Source organism: Lathyrus oleraceus, chromosome 1 (assembly GCF_024323335.1).
Source record: "Lathyrus oleraceus cultivar Zhongwan6 chromosome 1, CAAS_Psat_ZW6_1.0, whole genome shotgun sequence".
Taxonomy (NCBI): Eukaryota; Viridiplantae; Streptophyta; class Magnoliopsida; order Fabales; family Fabaceae; genus Lathyrus; species Lathyrus oleraceus.
Window position 1 is genome coordinate 439,419,390 of NC_066579.1, and position 14,538 is coordinate 439,433,927.

The following is a 14,538-nucleotide window of genomic DNA, read 5'->3' on the forward strand; positions in this document are numbered from 1 at the left end:
TCAACCCATCTACCTTTAGAAAATCCATTATCTCATTACACTTTAGAGCTTCAACACCGAGCTCTCTCTCAGGATCAGTTCTTATTTGACACACAAACTTCCACTTCTAAACATTTTATAGATGACATAATTATTCTCTTTAAAGATTTCTTTTCATCAGTTTTATGCTTAATCCTTCTATTGACCTTTTCAACACTCTTTCTCTTACTCACATGAGACTTCTGAGAAGTATACTTTGATAACATGAAATAATATCATATTTTTGGACTTGATTTAATTAAATTATAGTGTTATTTGATTCGATTTATTTTATATTATTCGATATTACTTGGTATTCTATTATTATTTATTTCAGGTAACATAAACTGAAGCATGTGTGAAAAGGAAAGAAAAGGGGTGCAAAAAGAGGATTCTCTAGGAAAAGCATTTCACTAAAGCCCAGCCCACGCCAACTACAAGGAAAATGGCCTGTGACGACCGCCACACTCATGTGACGAGCGTCACGCCCCTCTACTTAGTGTTACGAGCGTAACACATGGTGTGACGGACGTCACACCCCCACTCCTATTTTTCTGCCTTTGACGCGCGTAACAGAAGCACTTCTCCCCTATTTCTCCGCTTGACTCGTTGACGCGTTAGAAACCATACTAAAGGAACTTTTGGGAAACGGTTACTTTATGGAGGAATATAAATAGCCCTCAAGGGATCCAATTGAAACTCTCCTCTCTCTGTCGTATATCTCCACGCCGTGCAATATTTTTACAGCAATATATTTTCTTCAGCACTCCATTTTCTCAGCATTTTATTTTCTTTGCTTTTTATTTTCTTTTCTTTGCTAGCTTAATTTACTAAGCATTCAATTTATTTTCTCACAATAGTTTCTACACCGGAAACTATTGTGTAATTTTCACTGGATCTAACCTTACGTCAGATCACAGTATTTTTATTTCCTTGTTTTTTATTTACCTGTCTGATCAAGAATTGCAAAGAACAAATCCAACCGACATGTGGTGGAGTGTTCGAGCATCGAAACTAGGAACAAAACCAAGATTTCTAGTAATTTACCAGGTTCATTAATTAATTGAGTTATTGTTTTAATTTACATATGCTCTGTGCTGCTGTTTATATATATTGTCTGTTTGATATGGCTGTATTTATGCATGATTATCGTTTATGCGTGTTTGCCATGTCCGACTAATTAATTTAGATATTGGTATGTAAAGTAAGCGGAATAAAGGAATCAAAACTAGTTGGTTTAAATTTGTTTCAAAATTTAGTCACTCTTTTTATGGTTTCAATTTACAGAGTTAATACCAAAGTTTTTGTACGAGAGTAAAAGACATAAAGAAGTTAAAATCAATAGAATGACATTTTGAGCTTTTAACTGGACATTGTAAATTGAACATTAACTTTAAATCAGGGCGAAAGCAATTTTTAAAGTTAATTAAATCCTAATCATTTTCAAAAATTATTTTTAAAGGTTAAATGTGAGGACGAGAGTTAAGCATTTAAGTTTAATCATATAGTCTAAGTCAACAGAGCGAGAGTTTGAGACGAGGGCGTTTAAACGGTTAGTATTTTCTCAAAAAGAGTTTCTATAGATTCTATTGTTTTCAAAAAGGGATTTTAGATTTAACTAAATAGTGAGAGCGTACGTTAATATAAAGTCATAGTCTGATTCAACAGAGCGAGAGTTTGAGAAAAGACTTTTAATTAATAGTGTCTACTGAAAATACTTATTTTAAAACTAAGAAACCAATGAAGATTTGATTCCCTAATTACGACGAACTACATACCGATATCCGTGTTATTTGATATTTAATCTATATCCAATTTTAGTTTTACTTTTCCCCCTAATCATCAAAGGATCATCCGCCTTAGCTTTACGAAGTAACCTTAGAAAAACGGTATATCGATTCATTAAGTCCCTGTGGGATCGATATCTTTTAAAACTACGCGATTAGACTGTGCACTTGCAATTAATATCCCAATAGACTCATAAAGTCGCGATCAAGTTTTTGGCGCCGTTGCCGGGGACTTTTATTTAGTCGATATCGTAACTCTTCTGTTACGCTGTAGAGACTAAGGCAATTTTTATTTTTCCCTTGTCTTTCGTTGATTTGTATGCCACACACTCGCTCACAAGGCGAACCGTACTACTTACGAATCAACGACGTTGAACGATATCTCCGAGTCTTACGACGAATTCGGGAGTATCGTGCTGCAAACAATCTTCCTCCAATCGAAATTCCTGATCTCAAAAATCTCCTTCCTTCGCCGATACCCGAGATGGCAGAACCAGCTCGTGCTCTTCGAGATTACGCTGCTCCATCGCAAGATGAGCCGCATTCGAGTATTACTCCACCCGCAATCGAAGCAAACAACTTCGAACTTAAACCTTCACTGTTGCAGGCAGTGCAACAGAACCAATTTTCTAGAAATCCTACCGAGGATCCAAACCTTCATTTATCCGTATTTGTCCAATACGCTAATACTGTTAAAGCTAATGGTGTCACTTCAGAGGCAATTCGACTTCGTCTCTTTCCTTTCTCGTTAAGAGATAAAGCTAGAAGATGGCTTCAGTCTCTTCCCTCCAACTCAGTCACCACATGGAATGAGTTGAAGAAAGTCTTTCTCGCCCAATATTTTCCTCCAAGCAAAACAGCTATGTTAAGAGCCCAGATAAATGGATTTAAGCAGAAAGATAACGAGTCTCTTTTCGAAGCATGGGAAAGATACAAAGACATGATGAGACTTTGCCCACACCATGGTTTAGAGGACTGGTTAGTAATTCATACCTTCTATAATGGTCTCTTGTACAACACAAGGTTGACAATAGACGCCGCCGCAGGTGGTGCGCTTATGGATAAACCTTACGCTGACGCTTATCAACTTATCGAGAGCATGGCCCAAAACCATTATCAGTGGGGAAGCGACCGAACAATGGTAGAAAAACCTCAAACAAAAGGGGGCATGTACGAGATAAGTAGCCTTGATCACGTAAATGCAAAAGCGGATGCTCTTGCCCAGAAAATTGAAAGTTTAAATGTATCACCTCCAGCCACCGTGGTTGCCGTAACTCAAAATTGCGAAGTCTGTGGAATTCAAGGCCACACCCCTACAGATTGTCAACTCCTAACAGGAATCCAAGTAGAGCAGGTGAACTATGCTCAAGGAAATCCCTACTCGCATACCTATAACTCAAACTGGAAGAACCATCCTAATTTTTCATATAAAAGTAACAACGCTTTATACGCACCAGGACAAGCTCCCAGTCAAGCCCCAACTATACCTCCTGGATATCAAAAGCCGACCCCATCTACACCTAACAATAACGTTCCTAGGAAATCCAATTTGGAAATCATGATGGAGAACTTCATAGCTTCTCAACAGCAAACCAATAAAGAATTCTTAAACCAGAATGTACACACTAGCGAACAGATTAAACAACTAGCAAGTAAAGTAGATGCCCTGGCTACCCATAACAAAATGCTGGAAACACAAATCTCGCAAGTAGCTCAACAACAAGCACCTAGTGCTGCCCCAACTGGTATATTTCCTAGACAACCCCAATCTAACCCGAAAGGCCATGCTCATGCAATTATATTAAGAAGCGGAACAGAGGTAGAAGGACCGTCTGACCCAAGGATTGAGAACCAAAACTCTAAAAAGTCAACTGAGGAAGAAGGTAGACCTAAGGAAAAGGAAGAGTGTAATAAAGAAACCGTAGAAAACAAAAAACCTTATGTACCTCCGCCGCCTTACAAACCACCTATCCCTTATCCTCAAAGGCTAATTAAAACCAAAGACGCGGGCCAATTTAAAAAATTTGTTGACCTACTGAAACAATTAAACGTCACCATTCCTTTTACAGAAGTTATTACACAGATGCCTTCATATGCTAAGTTCTTAAAAGAAATTTTATCTAATAAAAGGAAACTTGAAGACAGTGAAACCGTTACACTCACTGCTGAGTGTAGCGCAATAATCCAAAATATGCCTCCTAAACTTAAAGACCCTGGTAGTTTCTCTATACCCTGTCACATAGGAAAATTTGTCATAGATAAAGCTTTATGCGATTTAGGAGCCGGTATTAGTGTTATGCCCTTGTCCATATGCAAGAGACTTGAAATGGGAGAATTAAGACCAACTAAAATGTCTGTGCAATTAGTAGATCGTTCCGTTAGATATCCCGTAGGAATTCTTGAAAACGTTCCCGTGCACATAGGTCAATTCTACATTCCCACCGATTTTATAATTATGGACATAAGAGAAGATGAAGTTACCCCCATTATATTGGGAAGACCATTCTTAGCAACCGCTGGTGCTATCATAGACGTAAAACGAGGACGACTCACTTTCGAAATAGGAGAAGAGAAAATTGAGTTCATTCTTTCCAAATTTTTGAAAGCACCTGCAATAGAAGACACATGTTACTTCATGGATATCATCGACGAATGCATAAAAGAAACAGAATTAGAAAATGATGATTTATCTGACTATCGTGTAGAAGACAAACTGAACCAATGTTTAGCAATAACATTGGATCCTACGCAATGCCTTAAGAAACCAACCCTCGACCTGAAAACACTTCCCAAAAATCTGAGATATGAATTCCTAGACTTAGAACTTGAACGACCAGTGATAGTCAATGCAGACCTAGGAAAACTTGAAATCGAAAAACTCCTACATATCTTAAGAAAATATCCAACCGCACTAGGATACAACATCACTGATCTTAAAGGGATAAGTCCTTCTATTTGTATGCACCGCATCATGCTAGAAGAGGACTGTAAAACTTCTAGGGAACATCAAAGGAGACTAAACCTGATCCTGAGGGAGGTAGTGAAGAAGGAAGTCACGAAGTTATTAGAGGCAGGTATCATATATCCTATATCCGATAGCAAATGGGTTAGTCTTGTACACGTAGTACCAAAGAAAGGAGGTATAACAGTGATCGAAAATGAAAAAGGAGAAACTATAATCAAACGAATTGAATCGAGATGGAGAATGTGCATTGACTATAGGAAGCTAAACAAAGCAACCCGAAAAGATCATTTTCCTTTACCATTCATAGACCGGATGTTAGAACGACTAGCCAAGCATTCTCATTTCTGCTATCTAGACGGTTACTCAGGCTTCTTTCAAATACCAATTCATCCTGATGACCAAGAAAAGACAACGTTCACATGTCCCTTTGGTACCTTCGCTTATCGACGAATGTCGTTTGGCTTGTGCAATGCTCCTGCAACCTTCCAAAGGTGCATGATGGCAATATTCGACGATTTTCTCGAAAACATCATGGAAGTCTTTATGGATGACTTTTCCGTATGCGGACAAAGTTTCGAAGAATGCCTTGAAAACCTAGAAAGAGTCCTAGAACGATGCGTAAAAGTAAACCTAGTACTTAATTGGGAAAAATGCCACTTTATGGTACAAGAAGGAATTGTTTTAGGACACATCATATCAAATAGAGGAATTGAAGTAGACAAAGCTAAAATAGAAGTAATCGAAAACCTTCAACCTCCGAAAACTGTGAGAGAAATACGAAGCTTCTTAGGACATGCCGGTTTTTACCGAAGATTCATTAAAGATTTCTCTAAAATAACTAAACCTTTAACCGGATTATTAATGAAAGATGCTGAATTCATCTTCGACAATAAATGTTTATAAGCATTTCAAACACTTAAACAAGCATTGATCTCCGCGCCCATAATGCAGACCCCGGATTGGAATGAACCATTCGAAATAATGTGTGACGCAAGTGACTACGCCGTAGGCACTGTTCTAGGACAACGAAAGGATAAAAAACTTCACGTCATATATTATGCGAGTATAACTCTAGATGAAGCACAAATGAATTACGCCACGACCGAGAAAGAACTTTTAGCAGTAGTATTCGCACTAGATAAATTTCGTTCCTACTTGGTCGGAGCTAAAATAATCGTTTACACTGATCACGCTGCCATTAAGCACCTCTTAACAAAAAAGGATGCTAAACCTAGACTCCTAAGGTGGATATTGTTGCTACAAGAATTTGATTTGGAAATCAAAGATAAAAAAGGAACTGAAAACGTAGTAGCAGATCACCTCTCTAGACTTGAAAACCTGGAACCAGAAAGAACATCGATCAACGATGATTTCTCGTACGATAAACTTATAGCTAATTTGGAAGAAAATAGAGCTGATGAACAGGTAGAGACCACCTTGGTTGTATGCGTTACACCATGGTACGCCGATTTTGTCAATTATTTAGCCGCCAGAGTGGTTCCACTTGATTTATCATACCAACAAAAGAAACCATTCTTCCATGACATAAAACATTATTACTGGGACGATCCTTTACTTTTCAAAAGAGGCCCCGATGGTATTTTCCGTCGCTGTATACCTGAAGAAGAGGTAGAAAGTATAATCCAACATTGTCATTCCGCTCCTTACAGTGGACACGCAAGTACATCCAAAACCTGCTCCAAAATCCTACAAGCCGGTCTTTATTGGCCAAACATATGGAAGGATGTGCATGTTGCTGTCAAGTAATGCGATAGGTGTCAACGCACAGGAAACATATCTAGACGTGACGAGATGCCACAAAAAGGCATTTTGGAAGTAGAAATTTTCGATGTGTGGGGAATAGATTTCATGGGACCTTTTCCACCCTCTTTCGGTAACAAGTACATACTCGTAGCGGTTGACTACGTATCAAAATGGATTGAGGCTATAGCTTCTCCAACAAATGACACACGGGTAGTAATTAAACTCTTCAAGAATATAATCTTTCCAAGATTTGGTGTCCCAAGAATAGTAGTCAGTGACGGTGGATCGCATTTCATATCTAAGATACTCGAAAAATTACTGTTTAAGTATGGTGTAAAACATCGAGTAGCAACACCTTATCATCCTCAAACTAGTGGACAAGTGGAAGTGTCTAATAGAGAAATCAAACAAATATTGGAAAAAATAGTCGCTACATCAAGGAAAGACTGATCATCAAAATTACCCGAAGCTTTATGGGCATACCGAACCGCTTACAAAACTCCCATAGGAACAACCCCATTTAAGCTTATTTATGGTAAATCTTGCCACCTCCCGGTAGAGTTAGAACATAAGGCCTATTGGGCTATTAAAAATTTAAATTTAAATTATAAGGCCGCCGGTGAAAAGCGAATTCTTGATATAAACGAATTAGAGGAACTTAGACAAGACGCATACGAAAATGCCAGAATCTACAAGGAAAGAACGAAAAAATGGCATGATAAACGCATATCAAGAAAAACTTTCAAACAAGGCGATGTAGTCCTTTTGTTCAACTCTAGACTTAAGTTATTCCCAGGAAAGCTACGCTCTAGATGGTTTGGCCCTTTCCAAGTCACTAATGTCTTTCCCAGTGGAGCTGTAGAAATTAAAGGAAAATCTATTGAATCATTTATCGTAAACGGGCAGCGTCTAAAACATTATCACTATGATGAAAACAATGAAGACTCGCAAGTCCTGCACTTAGACGTATTGTCTCCAAAATTAATAGATTAACATTTAATAGTTTTATGTCGAGCTTGCGACATTAAACAAAACGCCTCGTGGGAGACAACCCACAAATTTTTATTTTTTCCTTGATTACTCTTTTTGATTTTATTCAGTTTTCATTCTTCATATTATTTATTTTAATTAAACTTTTCTTCTTTTCTTCTTTTCCTTTTCTTTCATTTTTCTGAAACATTGGGGACAATGTTTCATTTAAGTGTAGGGGGGAAAACTTTGTTTCAGTTATATTTATTTTCCTTTCAATATTTCCCTTTCATATACAAAATATATATATATATATATATATATATATATATATATATATATATATATATATATATATATATATATATATATATATATATATATATAAAATTTATTTTAAGTCAAGTCCCTAGTGTGAAAAATTTTTATTATCTATTCCCCTCAATTTTCTTGAGCCATAACAAAAATTTAACACACTCGATAAGTATAAAGGTTGCTTATTTTATAAAACTTGAGTGAAATCAAGACAAAAATTATTACCGCCCCAACGCTCTAAAAACCTCAACATGTTAGATCAGGATAAGTACCTATTATACCAATTCCTTGCACTTTTAGTTTTATAGTAACCTCGAGTAGTTTATAAGAGAAGTCGGCACCATCTTAATAGCAAACTACGTGGAGAGCCGATGAATATAAGTGAATGATTCCCAAAACAACATATTAAAAATCAGGAAATGCACTAATTAAGTTAGGTGATCCTTACCCGATCATTTAATCCAAAGGTTGCGTATCCTGCAAAAAAAACATAGTATGAACGAGTCATTGTGAGTTGGTTCAACGGTTTCTGGTGCTGAACTTGGTAGGGCGGACTACGGTCCGATCCCCCGCAATTTGCAGTGGACTAAATAACGAAGTTATCCAACTTATGTACCAGAACTTCTAGCTAAAAGGGGATCAGAATCGCTAACCGGTTGCTCCACTATGTGCGCGAAAAGATAAAGGGCTTAATGTGATTTTGCTAGAATGAAAACGGGTGAAATAAGAGTAAAAGAACCAGGCTAGCTATAATAGCACGACTCGAACTGGTTTGCATAAGGTGGGGTTATCTGATGTTGTGACGGTAGTTGTTGATGTTAAGACTAAACTCAAGTTATTCCTAAACGAGATTTACTTGCAACCTAGTACGAATTGATGTGTGTTTGGAAATTTCATCTGGCTAATATTTTAAATCAATCTCTACATTGTACCTTGCTTGAGGACAAGCAAAAGTCTAAGTATGGGGGAGTTTGATAACATGAAATAATATCACATTTTTGGACTTGATTTAATTAAATTATAGTGTTATTTGATTCGATTTATTTTATATTATTCGATATTACTTGGTATTCTATTATTATTTATTTCAGGTAACATAAACTGAAGCATGTGTGAAAAGGAAAGAAAAGGGGTGCAAAAAGAGGATTCTCTAGGAAAAGCATTTCACTAAAGTCCAGCCCACGCCAACTACAAGGAAAATGGCCTGTGACGACCGCCACACTCATGTGACGAGCGTCATGCCCCTCTACTTAGTGTTACGAGCGTAACACATGGTGTGACGGACGTCACACCCCCACTCCTATTTTTCTGCCTTTGACGCGCGTAACAGAAGCACTTTTCCCCTATTTCTCCGCTTGACTCGTTGACGCGTTAGAAACCATACTAAAGGAACTTTTGGGAAACGGTTACTTTATGGAGGAATATAAATAGACCTCAAGGGATCCAATTGAAACTCTCCTCTCTCTGCCGTATATCTCCACGCCGTGCAATATTTTTACAGCAATATATTTTCTTCAGCACTCCATTTTCTCAGCATTTTATTTTCTTTGCTTTTTATTTTCTTTTCTTTGCTAGCTTAATTTACTAAGCATTCAATTTATTTTCTCACAATAGTTTCTACACCGGAAACTATTGTGTAATTTTCACTGGATCTAACCTTACGTCAGATCACAGTATTTTTATTTCCTTGTTTTTTATTTACCTGTCTGATCAAGAATTGCAAAGAACAAATCCAACCGACATGTGGTGGAGTGTTCGAGCATCGAAGCTAGGAACAAAACCAAGATTTCTAGTAATTTACCAGGTTCATTAATTAATTGAGTTATTGTTTTAATTTACATATGCTCTGTGCTGCTGTTTATATATATTGTCTGTTTGATATGACTGTATTTATGCATGATTATCGTTTATGCGTGTTTGCCATGTCCGGCTAATTAATTTAGATATTGGTATGTAAAGTAAGCGGAATAAAGGAATCAAAACTAGTTGGTTTAAATTTGTTTCAAAATTTAGTCACTCTTTTTATGGTCTCAATTTACAGAGTTAATACCAAAGTTTTTGTACGAGAGTAAAAGATATAAAGAAGTTAAAATCAATAGAACGACAGTTTGAGCTTTTAACTGGACATTGTAAATTGAACATTAACTTTAAATCAGGGCGAAAGCAATTTTTAAAGTTAATTAAATCCTAATCATTTTCAAAAATTATTTTTAAAGGTTAAATGTGAGGACGAGAGTTAAGCATTTAAGTTTAATCATATAGTCTAAGTCAACAGAGCGAGAGTTTGAGACGAGGGCGTTTAAACGGTTAGTATTTTCTTAAAAAGAGTTTCTATAGATTCTATTGTTTTCAAAAAGGGATTTTAGATTTAACTAAATAGTGAGAGCGTACGTTAATATAAAGTCATAGTCTGATTCAACAGAGCGAGAGTTTGAGAAAAGACTTTTAATTAATAGTGTCTACTGAAAAGACTTATTTTAAAACTAAGAAACCAACGAAGATTTGATTCCCTAATTACGACGAACTACATACCAATATCCGCGTTATTTGATATTTAATCTAGATTCAATTTTAGTTTTACTTTTCCCCCTAATCATCAAAGGATCATCCGCCTTAGCTTTACGAAGTAACCTTAGAAAAACGGTATATCAATTCATTAAGTCCCTGTGGGATCGATATCTTTTAAAACCACGCGATTAGACTGTGCACTTGCAGTTAATACCCCAATAGACTCATAAAGTCGCGATCATACTTCTTTACCAATGTTGTTTTGGAAGGACTATCTTTCTTCCTTTTCATAGGGTTTTCCCTAGGTTTATTTTGCTTCACCATATTCATAGTAGGCTTTGGAGTATCAACCTTATGTTCTTTTCCTTTATTAATAAGAGACTTAGCCAGGCTCTTCAACAAGGTAATAATTTGTTATTTAGCATCCCTTTCTTCAATAATCTTGTTAAAAAGATTGACAATGGGATTGACATCATCCTCATTGTTTTCTTCATACATGTCTCCCTCTTGGTTTAAAGGTATCTTACTCATTGCTTCATTATTTTATACCAATAAATCATTCATATGAATGTTCGTTATTGGTTTAGTGGTGTCTTCCTGAGCTTTACCAGAAGTTTGAGTAGATGCTTCAACATTTGGTTCAGAATTATGTTTTACCAAAGGTTCCCAAGGTGTTTTTGACATTCTTGCTAATATTCTCAACAAAGTCGGATTCAACCTTTTTGTTCATAGCAACCATAACTTTTTCACGAAGAGTGAGTTTAGGAGTTTCTTGAGCAGATGAACTTACTTGAGATTTATTTTTCCTTTCGTATACAACATTTTCCTTCTTTTATTCAGAAATTTCAACATGAATCACCATCCAAAGGGGAACAACATTGTATATAGCGTCCTGATCAGATTGGTTGTTGCTAGAAGTAGAAACCCTAGTATTCTTGGGAGGAGATTTCTCTCGTATTTTCACTTCTGACATCTTGTCCTTGTGAATATTTGAGAGTGATTGTGGTCTAGAGACATTTGATTCATTTATTTTTCTATTCTTCTTTAGTTTAGCTTGAGTAACTTGGGTATATTGGGGATGAGTGAAAGAGTTTGAACAACAAAGAGAGAAACACATTATCCACGTGAGAACTGAGAATGAATTTGAAATTTTTTTCACTTATTATATGTGTTGCAATGACCTCAGGACAAAGAACATTTGCATGATTCTCTTGAGTTAACGACCAACCAACGTCACACATTTATTTACTAACATACCCCCACAATTTGTCAATCTCATTAGTAATGAAGGCTTTAGGAAAAAATGTCTCTTAGTGACTTTTCTTGTTGTCCAAAAAATGATTGAGACTTTTCAGATGTTGAACTTTATGTTCCAACATCTTGTCTGACCTTCCATCCAACACAGAGCCATGAACCCATGGTTCTCGGTCACTCTTTCTACTTGGAGTTTTACTTGTTACTCCAGAGCTTTCCACTTGATATGGCTTTAGTATGGTAATATGTTGGAGCATCTTGTGGAACATCTTGTACTTTTCTTCATATACTTTGCTTTCTTTAATATTAAGTTTGGATGTATCCCTGATGGCTTATTAATGTATGATCATTTTTTCATCAACCTTAGATATCACACATGGTGGTGACTGAGGTACCCACATGTAGAAATTTCATATGGATCTTGAGCTATTCATTAACTCTTCTTGACCTTTGTCGGAGACAATACATTCATTCTTGTTAAAGCTCACATTCAGACCTTGATCACATACTTGACTTATCTTGATCAAGTTTATAGTAATCTTTCTATCAGCAATCCATCATCAAGATTAGGGAGACCGGGATAAACAAGTTTACCTATGCCTTTAATTTTTCTTCTAGCTCAATCACCAAGAGTCATATTACAGCTAGAGGGAGTTTTAATACCAAAAGTCATATATGCAATCTTTTGAAGTTCGTGGCACTAAGCCTTCACATATCTTTCACTTATTCCATCTGATACTTGAGGTAGCGACTAACAACATACTTATTTTCTCTAGCTTCTTCGTGTTATGCTTCTTTTTCAGAGCCTCCCAAACCTTTTTAAAAGTATCGCATCTACGATAATATTCATACATATCACCTGTGAGTCATTTCAGAATGAAATAATCAATCTCTTTTCGTATGAGAATTTCCTTCCCGATATGTAAATCGTCCGCTTTAATTTATGCAGCAGATCCATCTAAATCCACATATTTCTTGTCGTTAGTTTGTTCGGTTGATCTAGAATAAGCAATAGTAATGTCATCAGTCAAGCATTTGCAACCTTTTTAAGGTTAAAATAAATCTTAATTTTTACTGACAGCGTTTGAAGTTACTTCCTTCAAACTTGAATGGTTTGCCAGAGACAATGACAAAAATACCAATAATTTTTTGGTAGTCGTGGCAGTTCGAAAAAATTTAAGATTGTTGTTTTACGATTTTGAAAAATTGCCACTGAAAAAATTACAGGATCGAGTCGCGAACTAGGTCTCTCTTTTTAAGATGTTTCATAGCACCGCCCAAAATTATGCAAAATAGTAACTTAAGCACGCCGCCTCCAAGATAAAACAATCGAGTTCTATACAATACGATTACTACTTGCACGATAGATAATCAGTATAGAAATACAATCTTTGATGGTACAAAGATCATTCGAATATATGGTATAAATATCATTCGTAGGATCTGGTATAAAGACTCGTCATAATAATTTCTCAAACTAGGAGAAATTCAAATAATTCTCCAAAGAGAATTCAATAATGATCATTTGACCACTCAAAATGATTTCTCCAACAAAGAGAAATAATTCTCCAAAGAGAATTCAAAAATAATACTTGATAATTTCTCAACTAAAATAAGAAGAAATTAAAATTATTTTCTAAAGAAAATTCAAAAAAATACTCGTAAAATTCAACGAGTAGAAAGAAAGGGGGAGAAGTTAACACTTCAACAACTCGAAAGATGTGGAGTTATGAGAGTGATAAAGGAAAAACTCTATAGAAATTTTTAGTGTATATTGGAATAAAATAAATGATTTCCTTAAGAAAAATTATATTAGAGGTCTTTTAAGTTATTTTTTTTATAACTGAGTGGTTCTTTAAAAAAAAAATTAACATCTTAGTTTCTTAAGTTACCAAACATGTGCATTGTCACCCTTTTATAACATAGTGCTAATTATGGATGAAATTATTGAATGGTATGAAATGATGAAGTCCAACCAGAAATACAACAATCATACATTTTAAAATGTTTACAGTGTAAGAAAATGATGTAGAAATCACCCTAAAAAATTAAGTTGTTATAAAAAAAAACTTAAATGACCACTCTATTAAAAAAAATAACTTAAATAATCTCTGTTATGATTTTATCATTTCTTTATATAATGAAATAAGTTAGTCAAGATCTCTAATATAAACAATTTGAGACTAAAAAATATTTTCAAGTAATACAAAAACATATTTATTTTTTAAAACAACGTTAGACTCAAAGAAAGTTTTATAAACTCATCTCCTTATTAAAATATTACCATATTACAAATACTTGGATTTAGATTTAAGTATATTTATAACATTAAATAAAATTAGTTTAAATTTATAAAAAATTTAAAACTCAAAATCATAATTTATTTTAATTTTTAAAATTTTCAAGAAATGTTTACTCAAATACTCCTGTTTTTATAAAAAAAATCCAAAAATAACCCTGTTTTCAAAAAAAATCTCAAACTACCCCTGTTTCAAAAAAAAATACGTAAGGCATAGGCGTCAGACCAATTGACGCCTACCCTTAAAATTTAAGTGGAGGCACCAATTGGATTGACTATTGCACATGGTGCTGCTAATCCAATTGACGTCCATGTGTTATTTGGAAGATGAGGAGGCACCAACTGGTCTGCCACCTCAGTGTAATGTGTAATTTTTTTGGTTATAAATAAAGGTATTGTGTGAATCATTTTTCCACATCTCATTTCGCCATATTGCAAACATGTTTGGTATTCGTCGCGCGCTATGGAAAAGTGATTTATTCGAGAGATAAGCCTCCAATGTTGATGCTCTTCTGGAACATCTGTAGTTTCGATCAACTGAAGAGGGAGCTAGTTCATTGGTTAAATGGAAAAAATACTAGAAGGGAAAAAATTAGAAGTATTGAGAGACTCGATAGTATATTTGGATGAGTGTGAGTCAAAACTGATAAGGATGCTAG

At 35.4% G+C, this 14,538-nt stretch overlaps 1 non-coding gene across 1 annotated transcript; it reads right to left on the reverse strand.

Annotated features, from left to right (window-relative positions):
* Positions 1-2,667: 2,667 nt before the first annotated feature.
* Positions 2,668-2,774, reverse strand: LOC127116082 (small nucleolar RNA R71). The gene has a single exon (XR_007801067.1). It is a non-coding gene; the product is annotated as a small nucleolar RNA R71 (small nucleolar RNA).
* Between the last annotated feature and the right edge of the window lie 11,764 nt (positions 2,775-14,538).